The sequence below is a fragment of the Oncorhynchus gorbuscha genome, linkage group LG01 (genome assembly GCF_021184085.1).
Source record: "Oncorhynchus gorbuscha isolate QuinsamMale2020 ecotype Even-year linkage group LG01, OgorEven_v1.0, whole genome shotgun sequence".
NCBI lineage: Eukaryota > Metazoa > Chordata > Actinopteri > Salmoniformes > Salmonidae > Oncorhynchus > Oncorhynchus gorbuscha.
In genome coordinates this window covers 13,441,079-13,458,672 of record NC_060173.1, presented here as the reverse complement: position 1 = coordinate 13,458,672, position 17,594 = coordinate 13,441,079, and positions in this window count along the sequence as shown.

Below are 17,594 nucleotides of genomic sequence, written 5' to 3'. Positions count from 1 at the left end.
TCTTTCTCTCTCTCTCTCTCTCTCTCTCTCTCTCTCTCTCTCTCTCTCTCTCTCTCTCTCTCTCTCTCTCTCTCTCTCTCTCTCTCTCTCTCTCTCTCTCTCTCTCTCTCTCTCTCTCTCTCTCTCTTTCTTTCCTCCCCTCTCTCTCTCTCTCTCTCTCTCTCTCTCTTTCGCCCTCCCTCTCTCTCTTTCTCTCTCCCTCTGTCTCTTTCTCTCTCTCTTTCACCCTCCCCCTCTCTCTTTCTCTCTTTCGCCCTCCCCCTCTTTCTCTCTCTCTCTCTTTCGCCCTCCCCTCTCTCTCTTTCGCTTTCGCCTCTCTCTCTCTCTCTTTCGCCCTCTCTCTCTCTCTTTCGCCCTCCCTCCCCTCTCTCTCTTTCTATCTTTCTCTTCTCTCTCTTTCGCCCTCCCCCTCTCTCTCTTTCTCTCTTTCTCTGTCTCTTTCTCTCTCTCTTTCACCCTCCCGCCACCCTCTTTCTCTCTTTCGCCATCCCCCTCTCTCTCTCTCTCTCTCTCTCTTTCACCCTCCCATTTCTCTCTTTCTCTCTTTCGCCCTCCCCTCTTTCTCTTTCTCTCTCTTTCGCCCTCCCCTCTCTCTCTTTGGATAAAGTGCGTACCCTCTCTCTCTCTCTTTCGCCCTCTCTCTCTCTTTCGCCCTCTCTCTCACCATATTCATATTCTGTTCTTCTGGCTGCCCTTCTGTACAAAAAAATCTGATTGATATTTGCTCTGCAAAGAATGTTCGTGCTTTAGTGACAACTGAGTGAATACCACAAGGTATAAATACAAGATCTTCTCATGAAGTCATGAACCTCTCTCTCTCTCTCTCTCTCTCTCAGATTCTGACTGTAATTTCATAATTTCCTCTCAGCACATTTGACATACATTCTAATCACACAAATTAATTCCCTCGGCACTCGGTTATCAAGGAACTTTTACGGGCTCAACCTCTTAGAGCTACCCCTCTATACTTCCCCCGTTGGAGAAAGTGCGTACCCATAGTAAACTGAAAATATTTTTTCCCAAAATTGCTCATATAAATCCATATAAAAATTATTATTGAATAGAAAACACTCTAAAGTTTCTAAAACCGTTTAAATTATGTCTGTATGTAAAGCAGATCTCTCAGGGCAGCCTTTCTCCCAAATTCTCTCTTGTGAAGAGAAAAGTTGGGTCAACTTTGACGTCATGGCCCCCACCCTTCCCAGGCAGCTACGGATCCAGGAACAGTCTCTATCTGTTTAGCGCGATGTCAGCTTTCAAATGGAACGTTCATCGTGAGAATCCCACGAGCCCTGCACGTTTGGCGGGCGAAATTGCTCGTATTTTAGGCCCTCTGAAAAACAGGCACTCATTTTGCGCGCGGCCGATTTGGAGTACGTCTTTTTCCATGATCCAGCATTTGAAGCCGGATTGTCTGTTCGGGCTTATCTTTGTTCTTCATGCTAAAAACATCATAAAGCTCGATTTTTCACATTGTTTGACCAGTTTAGTGGACATATAATATGTAAATTGGAAGTTTTGATGCGCAAGAGTGCTGGACCAGAAGTCATTTTGGATGCATTTCAGCCGAAGCTGTTAACATGTGCTAATACAGAGATACACAACGTGAAACCAAACAATGTATTGGGTAAGTATGACTCCTTCTACGTCTCCTGATGGAAGAACATCAAAGGTAAGGGAATATTTACGTGGTTATTTGGTGTTTCTGTGGACTCCAAACGTAGAGGAGACATACTGCTAATATCTGAGCGCTGACTCATATTACAGCCCAGTGAACGATGTCTGTAACGTTAAAAATAAATGTAATACAGCGGTTGCATTAAGAAGAAGTGTATCTTTGTAAATATATGTAGAACATGTATATTTAGTCATGTTTATTGCTTGTTATCTGACGTTATCTGTCGGAGCTATCATCATTTCTTCTGACATTTGAGTAGCATTTTTTGAAATGTCGTCATTGTAAACAGAGATTTATGGATATAAATGGCATATTATTGAAAAAAAATGTACTGTGTAACATGTAATATTACTGTCATCTGATGAAGATTTTCAAAAGGTTAGTGAATTATTTATTTTTTAATCCTACTTTTAAATTTGATTTTTTTCTGGGACAAAATGGCCGCCGCTTGCCTTTTGTTTCGGTGGTGATCTAATATAAATATGTGCTATGTTTTCGCCGTAAAACATTTTAGAAATCTGACTTGCTGGGTAGATAAACAAGGTGTTTATCTTTCATTTGAGCCATTGGACTTGTTAATGTGTGGAGGTTAAATATTTTTAGGAATATTTTTGCGTTCCATGCGCCACCTTCCAGCTGAACGTGGGGGGGAGGGGAGTTCCCAAATTGGAACCCTAGTCCCCTTCTGGTTAACCAATTGTGCTATTGTGTGTGTGTTTTTGCTTGATTTGTAATTTAATGGCGCAGCGGTCTAAGGCATTGCATTTCAGTGCTAGAGGCATCACTACAGACCCTGGTTTGATTCCAGGCTGTATCACAACCGGCCATGATTGGGAGTCCCATAGGGTGGCGCATAGTTGTCCCAGCGTCGTCCGGGTTAGGGTTTGGCCGGGGTAGGCCGTCATTGTAAATAAGAATTTGTTGTTAACTGACTTGTCTAGATAAATAAAGATTAAGTAAAATAAAAAATAAAAATAATGTTTCTGCCACCGTGTCTTATGAGCAAAAAGAGCATCTGGATATCAGGACAGCAATTATTCAACTCGTTCTGGAAAAATACTTTTCTTTAACGAGTTGGACGCGAAGGATTTACAACAGACACCCAACAAGGCCCTCATCCCCATCATTTGCAGGAGAAAGAGACGTAGGTTGGGGCTTATATATATATATATATATATATATTAATATATATATATATAAAATATATGGGGATATCAGTCATGGGACGTAGGTTGGGGCTACCATGCTCTACCAACTGAGCTTGTAAGGATCCAATGGCGAGTGGGTAATCTGCCTCTACCATCAGTCCTTTTTGCCCGAGATGGCATAGCAGTACAGACGTCTTTTGTCCTCGTCTTGTCGTGTCCTGTATATATATATATTTACAACTTTTTTTCACATACATTTTATTTTTATTTTCCATCAACTCATCTTCAAAACACTCTCCTGCAACCCGCCTCACCAATTTATATTTATAAATAAGTATTATTTACCTCAAATCTGCAATCCTCCAAGAAGCTAGCCAGAAGCTAGCCAGAAACTCCAAGAAGCTAGCCAGAAACTAACCAGAAGCTAGCCAGGAGCTAGCTAGAAGCTAATCAGAAGCTAGTTCAGAAGCTAGTTAGCTTCTTTACTGGCAAATCGTTAGTATTCAGCTAACCAGGGTTTGTGGTCATCAGCTATCCTTTAGCTCTAAAATATATCGCCAGTTTTGTACGGCGCAGCGCGGCTCGGAACGGAACATACCGGACCAATTTTTATAATATATGCCATTTAGCAGACGCTTTTATCCAAAGCGACTTACAGTCATGTGTGCATACATTCTACGTATGGGTGGTCGCGGGGATCGAACCCACTACCCTGGCGTTACAAGCACCATGCTCTACCAACTGAGCTACAGAAGGACCACCCATACCCATAAAATGACAATTTTTCTCTCCATGTCCTTGGATTTCAACTGCTCTCTGGACATTCATTCCCGGATCTCACAGCTAGCTAGCTGCTATCCTTGTGTCTATCTGCTCTCATCGATTCCGGAGCAAACATCAATTACTCCGGAGCTAGCCAGCTCCGTCAATCACTCCTGAGCTCCGTCAATCACTCCTGGGCTGCAGTCACCCATCCGGACCCGTTTTACTGCCTACGCGGAGCCCCACCGAGCCTTCACAACTGGACTGCCGACGTTATCTACCCGAAGGAGATCCGGCTGGCTCCTCCGTCGCGACATTACCTGAACGCCCATCTGCGGCCTGCTAACCGTTAGCTGTCTTACCGGCTGCTCTCAGAATAGACAATCGGACAATTTATTTATTTGTATTATTATTATGTTTCTTCTTGGGCCTCTATAACTATATCTATTGTTTTTATTTTATTTTTGTTGTTGTGTGATTTGGACTAATCCCCTCTACCACACGAAACCCCACTAATCTACTGACGGAACACAAGAGGTGGCTAACAACAGACCTCCATCCTATGCTAGCTTGCTACCGATGTCCTGGCTAGCTTTCTAAATCGCCGTGACCCCCAAACCAACCACTCCACTCACTGGACTCTTTTGATCACTCGACTAAGGATGCCTCTCCTTAATGTCAATATGTCTTGTCCATTGCTGTTCTGGTTAGTGTTGGCTTATTTCACTGTAGAGCCTCTAGTCCTGCTCACTATACCTTATCTAATTTATTAGTTCCACCACCCACACATGCAATGACATCTCCAGGTTTCAATGATGTTTCTAGAGACAATATCTCTCTCTTCATCACTCAATACCTAGGTTTACCTCCACTGTATTCACATCCTACCATACCTTTGTCTGTACATTATACCTTGATGCTATTTTATCGCCCCCAGAAACCTCCTTTTACTCTCTGTTCCAGACGTTCTAAACGACCAATTCTTATTGCTTTTAGCCGTAGCCTTATTCTTATCCTCCTATGTTCCTCTGGCGATGTAGAGGTGAATCCAGGCACTGCAGTGCCTAGCTCCACTCCTATTCCCCAGGCGCTCTCTTTTGATGACTTCTGTAACCGTAATAGTCTTGGTTTCATGCATGTTAACATTAGAAGCCTCCTCCCTCCTTGGAGGAGGCTCCTCTGTCTCTGCTGCTAAAGCCACTTTCTACCACTCTAAATTCCAAGCATCTGCCTCTAACCCTAGGAAGCTCTTTGCCACCTTCTCCTCCCTCCTGAATCCTCCCCCCCTCCTCCCTCTCTGCAGATGACTTCGTCAACCATTTTGAAAAGAAGGTCGACGACATCCGATCCTCGTTTGCTAAGTCAAACGACACCGCTGGTTCTGCTCACACTGCCCTACCCTGTGCTCTGACCTCTTTCTCCCCTCTCTCTCCAGATGAAATCTCGCGTCTTGTGACGGCCGGCCGCCCAACAACCTGCCCGCTTGACCCTATCCCCTCCTCTCTTCTCCAGACCATTTCCGGAGACCTTCGCCCTTACCTCACCTCGCTCATCAACTCATCCCTGACCGCTGGCTACATCCCTTCCGTCTTCAAGAGAGCGAGAGTTGCACCCCTTCTGAAAAAACCTACACTCGATCCCTCCGATGTCAACAACTACAGACCAGTATCCCTTCTTTCTTTTCTCTCCAAAACTCTTGATCGTGCCGTCCTTGGCCAGCTCTCCCGCTATCTCTCTCTGAATGACCTTCTTGATCCAAATCAGTCAGGTTTCAAGACTAGTAATTCAACTGAGACTGCTCTCCTCTGTATCACGGAGGCGCTCCGCACTGCTAAAGCTAACTCTCTCTCCTCTGCTCTCATCCTTCTAGATCTATCGGCTGCCTTCGATACTGTGAACCATCAGATCCTCCTCTCCACCCTCTCCGAGTTGGGCATCTCCGGCGCGGCCCACGCTTGGATTGCGTCCTACCTGACAGGTCGCACCTACCAGGTGGCGTGGCGAGAATCTGTCTCCTCACCACGCGCTCTCACCACTGGTGTCCCCAGGGCTCTGTTCTAGGCCCTCTCCTATTCTCGCTATACACCAAGTCACTTGGCTCTGTCATAACCTCACATGGTCTCTCCTATCATTGCTATGCAGACGACACACAATTAATCTTCTCCTTTCCCCCTTCTGATGACCAGGTGGCGAATCGCATCTCTGCATGTCTGGCAGACATATCAGTGTGGATGACGGATCACCACCTCAAGCTGAACCTCGGCAAGACGGAGCTGCTCTTCCTCCCGGGGAAGGACTGCCCGTTCCATGATCTCGCCATCACGGTTGACAACTCCATTGTGTCCTCCTCCCAGAGCGCTAAGAACCTTGGCGTGATCCTGGACAACACCCTGTCGTTCTCAACTAACATCAAGGCGGTGGCCCGTTCCTGTAGGTTCATGCTCTACAACATCCGCAGAGTACGACCCTGCCTCACACAGGAAGCGGCGCAGGTCCTAATCCAGGCACTTGTCATCTCCCGTCTGGATTACTGCAACTCGCTGTTGGCTGGGCTCCCTGCCTGTGCCATTAAACCCCTACAACTCATCCAGAACGCCGCAACCCGTCTGGTGTTCAACCTTCCCAAGTTCTCTTACGTCACCCTGCTCCTCCGCTCTCTCCACTGGCTTCCAGTTGAAGCTCGCATCCGCTACAAGACCATGGTGCTTGCCTACGGAGCTGTGAGGGGAACGGCACCTCAGTACCTCCAGGCTCTGGTCAGGCCCTACACCCAAACAAGGGCACTGCGTTCATCCACCTCTGGCCTGCTTTCCTCCCTACCACTGAGGAAGTACAGTTCCCGCTCAGCCCAGTCAAAACTGTTCGCTGCTCTGGCCCCCCCAATGGTGGAACAAACTCCCTAATGACGCCAGGACAGCGGAGTCAATCACCACCTTCCGGAGACACCTGAAACCCCACCTCTTTAAGGAATACCTAGGATAGGATAAGTAATCCTTCTCATCCCCCCCCTTTAAGATTTAGATGCACTATTGTAAAGTGACTGTTCCACTGGATGTCATAAGGTGAATGCACCAATTTGTAAGTCGCTCTGGATAAGAGCGTCTGCTAAATGACTTAAATGTAATGTAAATGTAATCCTCGACTTTGGCGATGTCATTTACAAAATAGCCTCCAATACCCTACTCAACAAATTGGATGCAGTCTATCACAGTGCAATCCGTTTTGTCAACAAAGCCCCATATACTACCCACCATTGCGACCTGTACGCTCTCGTTGGCTGGCCCTCGCTTCATACTCGTCGCCAAACCCACTGGCTCCATGCCATCTACAAGACCCTGCTAGGTAAAGTCCCCCCTTATCTCAGCTCGCTGGTCACCATAGCATCTCCCACCTGTAGCACACGCTCCAGCAGGTATATCTCTCTAGTCACCCCCAAAACCAATTCTTTCTTTGGTCGCCTCTCCTTCCAGTTCTCTGCTGCCAATGACTGGAATGAACTACAAAAATCCCTGAAACTGGAAACACTTATCTCCCTCACTAGCTTTAAGCAACAACTATCAGAGCATCTTACAGATTACTGCACCTGTACATAGCCCACCTATAATTTAGCCCAAACAACTACCTCTTTCCCAACTGTATTTAATTAATTTACTTATTTTGCTCCTTTGCACCCCATTATTTTTTATTTCTACTTTGCACATTCTTCCATTGCAAAACTACCATTCCAGTGTTTTACTTGCTATATTGTATTTACTTTGCCACCATGGCCTTTTTTGCCTTTACCTCCCTTCTCACCTAATTTGCTCACATTGTATATAGACTTGTTTATTCTGTATTATTGACTGTATGTTTGTTTTACTCCATGTGTAACTCTGTGTCGTTGTATCTGTCGAACTGCTTTGCTTTATCTTGGCCAGGTCGCAATTGTAAATGAGAACTTGTTCTCAACTTGCCTACCTGGTTAAATAAAGGTGAGATAAATAAAAAATAAAAAATTAGCCATAGTACAATCATTGGATAACAAAATGGACGAGCTACGATCGTGAATATCCTATCAACGGGACATTAAAAACTGTAATATGTTTCACAGAGTTGTGGCTGAACAACGGCATGGATAAAATACAGCTGGCGGGGTCTATGCTGCATCTGCAAGATAGAACAGTTGCCTCCGTAAGAGACAGTCTGTGTATATATGTAAACAACAGCTTTTGCACGAAATCTAATATTAAGGAAGGCTCAAGGTTTTGCTCGCCTGAGGTAGAGTATCTCATGATAAGCTGTAGACTATCTATCTATGTTTTTCGTAGCGGTCTATTTACAACCACAAACCGTTGCTGGCACTAAGTCCGCACTAAATGAGCTGTATAAGGCCCTAAGCAAACAGGAAAATGCTAATCCAGAGGCGGTGCTCCTAGTGGCCGGGCATTTTAATGCAGAGAAATTTAAATCCGTTTTACCTCATTTCTCCCAGCATGTTAAATGTGCAACCAGACGAAAAAACCTCTTAGACCACCTTTACTCTACACACAGAGACGCGTACAAAGCTCTCCCTCACCCTCCATTTGGCAAATCTGACCATAATTCTATCCTCCCGATTTCTGCTTACAAGCAAAAACTAAAGCAGAAAGTACCAGTGACTTGGTCAATAAAGAAGTGGTCAAATGACGCAGATGTTAAGCTACAGGACTGTTTTGCAATTACAGACTGGAATATGTTCCGGGATTCTTTCGATGGCATTGATGAGTACACAACATCAGTCACTGGCTTCAACAATAAGTGCATCGATGACAATGTCCCCACAGTGACTGTACGTACATACCCCAACCAGAAGCCATGGATTACAGGCAACATTCGCACTGAGCTAACAGGTAGAGCTTCCGCTTTCAAGGACGGGACTCTAACCCGAAAGCTTATAAGAAATCCCGCTATGCCCTCAGACGATCCATCAAACAGCGTCAATACATGGCTAACATTGAATCGTACTACACCAGCTCTGACGCTGATCGGATATGGCCGGGCCTGCAAACTATTACAGGCTACAAAGTGAAGCACAGCCGCGAGCTGCTCAGTGACACGAGCCTACAAGACAAGCTCAATTACTTCTGTGCTCGCTTCGAGGCAAGCAACACTGAAGCATGCATGAGAGCATCCGTTGTTCCAGACGACTCTGTGATCATGTTCTCTGTAAACAGGTCAACATTCACAAGGCCTCGGGGCCATATGGATTACAAATCAAATCAAATTAAAGTTTATTTGTCACGTGCACAGAATACAACCTTACAATGAAATGCTTACTTACAGGCTCTGTAAGATACCGTTTGTATTTGGTGCACGTGACAAATAAACTTTGATTTGATTTGATTTGTAACCAGGGTGTGTTCTCCGAGCATTCGCTATCCAACTGGCAAGTGTCTTCACTGACATTTTCAACCTGTCCCTGAGTGAGTCGGTAATACCAACATGTTTCAAGCAGACCACCATAGTCCCTTGTGCCCAAGAACACTAAGGTTACCTGCCTAAATGACTACCGACCCGTAGCACTCACGTCTGTTGCCATGAAGTGCTTTGAAAGGCTGGTCATAGCTTACATCAACACCATTATCACAGAAACCATATAGACCCACTCCAATTTTGATTCCATTCTAACAGATCCACAGATGATGCAATCTCTATTGCACCCCACACTGTCCTTTGCAACCTGGACAAAAGGAAAACATATGTGAGAATGCTATCCATTGACTACAGCTCAGGTTTCAACACCATAGTACCCTCAAAGCTCATCACTAAGCTAAGGATCCTGGGACAAAACAGGTGGTAAGGGTAGGTAACAACACATCTGCCATGCTGATCCTCAACACTGGGGCCACTCAGGGGTGCGTGCTCAGTCCCCTCCTGAATGCATGGCCTTGCACGATTCCAACACCAACATTAAGTGTGCTGACGACACAACAGTGGTAGGCCTGATCACGATAAGGATGAGACAGCCTATAGGGAGGAGGTCAGAGACCTGACCGTGTGGTGCCAGGACAACAACCGTAGCGCCAAGTCTAGGTTCAAAAGGCTTCTTAACAGCTTCTACCCCCAAGCCATAAGACTCCTGAACAGCTAATAAAATGGATACCAGTCTGGGTATCATTTTGTCCCCCCTCCATCTTTTACACTGCTGCTACTCTCTGGTTATTATCTATACATAGTCAATTTAACTCTACCTACATGTACATATTACCTCAATTACCTCGACTAACGTCTGACCCCGCATATTGACTCTGTACCGGTACCCCCTTATACAGCCTCGCTACTGTTATTTTAGTGCTGCTATTCTGCTATTTATTTTTCTTAAAACTGCATTGTTGGTTGAGTGTTTTATTTGGCGCATGTGACAAATCAAATGTAATTTGATTTGAACTCTATGGCAGCACCCAGGGGGCTTGAATTTTCGAGGTCTACTCTTAGACTTGGCCCGTATTAATGCCAAAATAACATGCAAAACAGGCAAGCTCCCCCCAAAATTGGTTAACATTTTTATTTTTATTTTTTATGTGGGGTTCAAAACAGGTGGGGCTCTGCCCTGAATGATGAGTCGCCACAGAGGGTTGATACATTTTCTTAAGTGAAAATCAAGTGGAAATTACAAACTTCAGAGGCCTTTTCAAATACACGGTTTACATTTCCTGCAACAGGGTGATCAACTTAAACCTTACATCTGTATGGCCATGCTCCGCTATGGGTTGAAGAGTGCTAGTCCCAGTACAAAGAAGCATAGAGAGGACGGGCCCATATTTATAAAGTGTCTCCGTGCTGCTCTAGGATCAGGTCCCCCTCATAATCATTATGATATAAAAGCCAAACTGATCCTAAATCAGCACTTTGAAACGCTTTGTGAATAATGGCCCAGATCTTCTAGACCATGATGGTCAATAACAATAAGGGACTAAATCATACCTGGGACACCAGGTGAGTGCAATTGACTACCAGGTAGAAACAAAAAACAGAAGTATTTTGGCCCACCAAGATTGGAATTGAACAGCCCTGTTGTAGACTATTGAAAAAGATAATGATAATTCAGCACAATGGACAGCTCCACTCGCACAGAGCAGAAACACATCAAATCAGCCTGTTGCTCTGAAACGGTCTCCCGTTTCATGTTTTGATTTTCAAACAGGTGAAGAGCACAACATGAGCGATAGGACAGTTAGAATTTTCGATTATAGTAATTGTCACCACAACACATGTAGGGTTCCTTGTATTTTCATTTTATTTATTTATTTCACCTTTATTTAACCAGGTAGGCCAGTTGAGAACAAGTTCTCATTTACAACTGCGACCTGGCCAAGAATGAGTAAAGCAGTGGGACACAAACAACAACACAGAGTTACACATGGGATAAACAAACGTACAGTCAATAACACAATAGAAAAATCTATGTACAGTGTGTGCAAATTTAGTAAGATTAGGGAGGTAAGGCAATAAATAGGCCATAGTGGCGAAATAATTACAATTTAGGATTAACACTGGAGTGATAGATGTGCTAATGACAATGTGCAAGTAGAGATACTGGGGTGCAAAAGAGCAAAAAAATAACAATATGGGGATGAGGTAGTTGGGTGGGCTATTTACAGATGGGCTGTGTGCAGGTGCAGTGATTGGTAAGCTGCTTTGACAGCTGATGCTTAAAGTTAGTGAGGGAGATATAAGTCTCCAGCTTCAGTGATTTTTGCAATTCGTTCCAGTCATTGGCAGCAGAGAACTGGAAGGAAAGGCAGCCAAAGGGAGTGTTGGCTTTGGGGATGAGCAGTGAAATATACCTGCTGGAGTGTGTGCTACAGTGTTGCTATGGTGACCAATGAGCTGAGATAAGGCGGGGCTTTACCTAGCAAAGACTCATAGATGACGTGGAGCCAGTGGGTTCGATGACAAATATGTAGCGAGGGCCAGCCGAGGAGAGCATACAGGTCGCAGAAGTTGATAGTATATGGGGCTTTGGTGACAAAACGGATTGCACTGTGATAGACTACATCCAATTTGCAGTGTTTGCATAATTTGCAGAATTTGCAGAATTTGTAGAGTGTTGGAGGCTAATTTGTAAATGTCATCACCAAAGTCAAGGATCGATAGGATAGTCAGTTTTACGAGGGTATGTTTGACAGCATGAGTGAAGGACGCTTTGTTTGCGAAATAGGAAGCCGATTCTAGATTTAATTTTGGATTGGAGATGCTTAATGTGAGTCTGGAAGGAAATTTTACAGTCTAACCAGACACCTAGATATTTGTAGTTGTCCACATATAAGTCAGAGCCATCCAGATGTGGGCAGCTATCGGTTGAAGAACATGCATTTAGTTTTACTAGCATTTAAGAGCAGTTGGAGGCCACGGAAGGTGTGTTGTATGGCATTGAAATGGATCAGAGAATCACCAGCAACAAGAGCAACATCACTGATATATACAGAGATAAGAGTTGACCCAAGAATTGAACCCTGTGGCACCCCCATAGAGACTGCCAGTGGTCTGGACAACAGGCCCTCCGATTTGACACACTGAACTCAGTAGTTGGTGAACCAGGCGAGGCACTCATTTGAGAAACCAAGGCTATTGAGTCTGCCGATAAGAATGGTTACGAAAAGCCTTGGCCAGCTCGATGAAGACGGCTGCACAGTACTGTCTTTTATCGATGGTGGTTATGATATCATTTAGGACCTTGAGCGTGGCTGAGGTGCAACCGTGACCAGTTCGGAACCAGATTACATAGTGGAGAAGGTACGGTGGGAATCGAAATTGTCGGTGATCTGTTTGTTAACGTGGCTTTTGAAGACCTTAGAAAGGAAGGGCAGGATGGACTTAGGTCTGTAACAGTTTGGGTCTAGAGTGATCCCCCCCTCTGAAGGGGGGATTGCCGCGGCAGCTTTCCAATCTTTAAGGATCTCAGACGATACGAAACAGAGGTTGAACAGGCTAGTAATAGGGGTTGCAACAATTTAGGCAGATCATTTTAGGAAGAGAGCGTCCAGATTGTCTAGCCCAGCTGATTTGTAGGGGTCCAGATTTTGCAGCTCTTTCAGAACATCAGTTATCTGGATTTGGGTGAAGGAGAAGAGGGGCGGGGGCTTGGGCAAGCTGCTGTGGTGGTGCAGAGCTGTTGGCCGGGGTAGGGGTAGCCAGATGGAAAGCATGGCCAGCCATATAAAAATGCTTATTAAAATTCTCGAATATCATATATTTAATCAGTGGTGACAGTGTTTCCTAGCCTCAGTGCAGTGGGCAGCTGGGAGGAGGTGCTCTTATTCTCCATGGACTTTACAGTGTCCCAAAACCTTTTGGGATTTGTGCTCCAGGATGCAAATTTCTGCTTGAAAACGTTAGCCTTTGCTTTCCTAACTGACTTCCTAACTGATATTGGTTCTTGATTTCCCTGAAAAGTTGCATTTCGTAGGGGCTATTCGATGCTAATGCAGTACGCCACAGGATGTTCTTTGCTGGTCAAGGGCAGTCAAGTCTGGAGTGAATCAAGGGCTATATCTGCTCTTAGTTCTACATATTTTGAATGTGGCATGCTTATTTAACATGGTGAGGAAAGCACTTTTAAAGAACAACCAGGCATCTTCTACTGACGGGATGAGGTCAATATCCTTCCAGTATACCCGGGCCAGGTCGATTAGAAAAGCCTGCTCGCTGAAGTGTTTTAGGTGAGTGTTTGATAGTGATGAGGGGTGGTCGTTACAGACGCAGGCAATGAGGCAGTGATCGCCGAGATCCTGGTTGAAGACAGCAGAGGTTTATTTAGAGGGCAAGTTGGTCAGGATGATATCTATGAGGGTGCCCATGTTTATGGATTTAGGGTTGTCCTTGATAATTTGTGTGAGATTGAGGCCATCTAGCTTAGATTGTAGGATGGCCAGGGTGTTAAGCATGTCCCAGTTTAGGTCACCTAACAGTATGAACTCTGAAGATAGATGGTTGGCAATCAATTCACATATGGAGTCCAGGGCACAGCTGGGGGCTGAGGTGGGTCTATAACAAGCGACAACAGTGAGAGACTTATTTCTGGAAAGGTGAATTTTTAAAAGTCGAAACTCAAACTGTTTGGGCACAGTCCTGGATAGTATGACAGAACTCTGAAGGCTATCTCTACAGTAGATTGCAACTCCGCCCCCCAACTCCGGTGTAATGGTCCAGAGCTGGTCCCAGACATGCTCATTGGGATTGAGATCCGGGCTCTTTGCTGGCCATTGCAGAACACTGACATTCCTGTCTTGCAGGAAATCACTCATAGAACGAGCAGTATGGCTGGTGGCATTGTCATGCTGCAGGGTCATGTCAGGGTGAGTCTGCAGGAAGAGTACCATATGAGGGAGGAGGATGTCCTCCCTGTAACACACAGCATTGTGATTGCCTGTAATGACAACAAGCTCAGTCCGATGATGCTGTGACACACTGCCCCAGACCATGACGGACCCTCCACCTCAAAATCAATCCAGCTCCAGAGTGCAGGCCTCGGTGTAACGCTCATTACTTCGACAATAAACACATATCCGACCACCACCTCTGATGTCCAACCTCTCTCAGCCTATTGCGGACAGTCTGAGTACTGATGGAGGGATTGTGCATTCATGGTGTAACTCAGGCAGTTGTTGTTGCCATCCTGTACCTGTCCCGCAGGTGTGATGTTCGGGTGTACCGATCCTGTGCAGGTGTTCAGACACGTGGTCTGCTACAGTTAGGAAGATCAGCTGTCTGTCCTGTCTCCCTGTAGCGCTGTCTTAGGCGTCTTACAGTACAGACATTCAATTTATTGCCCTGGCCACATCTGCAATCCTCATGCCTCCTTGTAGCATGCCTAAGGCACGTTCATGCAGATGAGCAGGGACCCTGGGCATCTTTCTTTTGGTGTTTTTCAGAATCAGTAGAAAGCCTCTTTTGTGTCCTAAGTTTTCATAACTGTGACCTTAATTTGCCTATCGCCGGTAAGCTGTTAGTGTCTTAACGACCGTTCCACAGGTGCTTGTTCATTATTTGTTCACGGCTCATTGAACAAACCCTTTACAATGAAGATCTGTGAAGTTATTTAGATTTTAATTAATTATCTTTGAATGACAGGGTCCCGAAAAAAGGGGCATTTTTTTTTTCTGAGTTTAGTTAGCTGGCTAGCTTCTGACGGAGGTTCCAGTTATAAGAAATAAAAATAGCAGATCCGTACCACATTTGGTGAGGCGGGTTGCAGGAAAGTATATTTCGTTCATAGATGGAAAGTGAGATTAAAATATATATGAAAAAACGAAGAAACAGACTATTTACTATTTACACGGGACAAGACAAACACACGTCCGACTGCTACGCCATCTCGTATGCTGTAATCACTTAAGTTAAGTAACTTTGCTTATTAGCTTACCTTCCACAACATTGAGACTGCATGGCTAAATGACCTTCCAAGGCCGGCGATGCAAGCGCATCCAGCCGTCTCTACTGATCCGTTGTTGAATACAATTAACCAAGCAGAGTGGTAAGAGCTGCTTGATTGGCTGGGCTGAACATCGGCCTTCAAAAATAATCCTTTTCCCTCCTCCTGGTGAAGAAGAACTTGGCCCACATTACCACTGTGGAGATACTGATAGGCCTCTGTACTCTTGTAGTTTTTCATAGTGGAACCATCCACTCCCAAGGAGAGCACGAAGTAATTAAAAAATGTCCCTATATGTCATTTCGGGCCATTTTATCATGTCATCCACCCAATTATTGTTCATGGACAGATGGGATATGGTGATACCATCCAACCTCCGAAGAGCCGTTTGTGTGTTCCCAAATGTGAGCTATGTTTTGTTTTCATTTACTTGTTAAGATGTGGTAATGATGCAAGTTTTTTTATTAGCTAGCAACCACTCTGAGGTAATTCGATAGCATTGACAGAAGTTGTGAAATGGAAACACAAACACAATCGCATTCGAATGGAACTGGGTCAAGTGGGCGGGGCTACATAAGACAAATAGGGTGGGAAATTATAGTGTAGGGCTTGCATTCTAAAACACCTTTTAGTGTGTTTGGATGAGATGGTTTTCTACCCCAAATGGCACCCTATTCCCTTTGTAGTGCACTACTACAACCCATAGGGCTCAGGTCAAAAGTAGTGCACTAGGGAATAGGGTGCCGTTTGTGACACACATGGTACACAATGTTACACAATGTTACATCCAAATCTGGTAAATAGAATATTAGAAAAAAGCAATTAACAAACAGTGTTCCTAAATGTTTTGCACCATTGCCTCTGAAGTTGCCGAGGTTGACTAAAGCTGCTTAAACTGAACAGTATACTCTAAAGACAATCTGAATTCTAAACACTATGGATATGTTGTCATGCTCCAACACCTCATCTGGAGGAATATAAGAAAGTATCGGAAGAAAGCCCCCCCAGCAGTCACAGCAGTAACACAATGCACTGTGCTGCATCAGGAATGCAGTATAATAATAATAATACTAATAGAAATAATAATACTTTTTATTTTTTATTTTGTTATTTCACCTTTATTTATCCAGGTAGGCTAGTTGAGAACAAGTTCTCATTTACAACTGCGACCTGGCCAAGATAAAGCATAGCAGTGTGAACAGACAACAACACAGAGTTACACATGGAGTAAACAATAAACAATAAACAAGTCAATAACATAGTAGAAAAAAAAGAATCTATATACATTGTGTGCAAAAGGCATGAGGAGGTAGGCAATAAATAGGCCATAGGAGTGAATAATTACAATTTAGCAGATTAACACTGGAGTGATCAATGATCAGATGAACATGTGCAGGTAGAGATACTGGTGTGCAAAAGAGCAGAAAAGTAAATAAAATAAAAACAGTATGGGGATGAGGTAGGTAAATTGGGTGGGCTATTTACCGATGGACTATGTACAGCTGCAGCGATCGGTTAGCTGCTCAGATAGCAGATGTATAAAGTTGGTGAAGGAGATAAAAGTCTCCAACTTCAGAGATTTTTGCAATTCGTTCCAGTCGCAGGCAGCAGAGAACCGGAAGGAAAGGCGGCCAAATTAAGTTTTGGCTTTAGGGATGATCAGTGAGATACACCTGCTGGAGCACGTGCTATGGGTGGGTGTTGCCATCGTGACCAGTGAAATGAGATAAGGAGGAGCTTTACCGAGCATAGACTTGTAGATGACCTGTAGCCAGTGGGTCTGGCGATGAACATGTAGCGAGGGCCAGCCGACTAGAGCATACAGGTCGCAGTGGTGGGTGGTATAAGGTGCTTTAGTAACAAAACAGATGGCACTGTGATAAACTGCATCCAGTTTGCTGAGTAGAGTATTGGAAGCTATTTTGTAGATGACATCGCCAAAGTCGAGGATCCGTAGGATAGTCAGTTTTACTAGGGTAAGTTTTGCGGCGTGAGTGAAGGAGGCTTTGTTGCGAAATAGAAAGCCGACTCTAGATTTGATTTTGGATTTGAGATGTTTGATATGAGTCTGGAAGGAGAGTTTGCAGTCTAGCCAGACACCTAGGTACTTATAGATGTCCACATATTCAAGTTCGGAACCATCCAGGGTGGTGATGCTAGTTGGGTGTGCGGGTGCAGGCAGCGAACGGTTGAAAAGCATGCATTTGGTTTTACTAGAGTTTAAGAGCAGTTGGAGGCCACGCAGAGTGTTGTATGGCATTGAAGCTTGTTTGGAGGTTAGATAGCAGTGTCCAAGGAAGGGCCAGAAGTATACAGAATGGTGTCGTCTGCGTAGAGGTGGATCAGGGAATCGCCCACAGCAAGAGCAACATCATTGATATATACAGAGAAAAGAGTAGGCCCGAGAATTGAACCCTGTGGTACAACCATAGCGACTGCCAGAGGACCGGACAACAGGCCTTCCCGATTTGACACACTGAACTCTGTCTGCAAAGTAGTTGGTGAACCAGGCAAGGCAGTCATTAGAAAAACTGAGGCTACTGAGTCTGCCGATAAGACTATGGTGATTGACAGAGTCGAAAGCCTTGGCCAGGTCGATGAAGACGGCTGCATA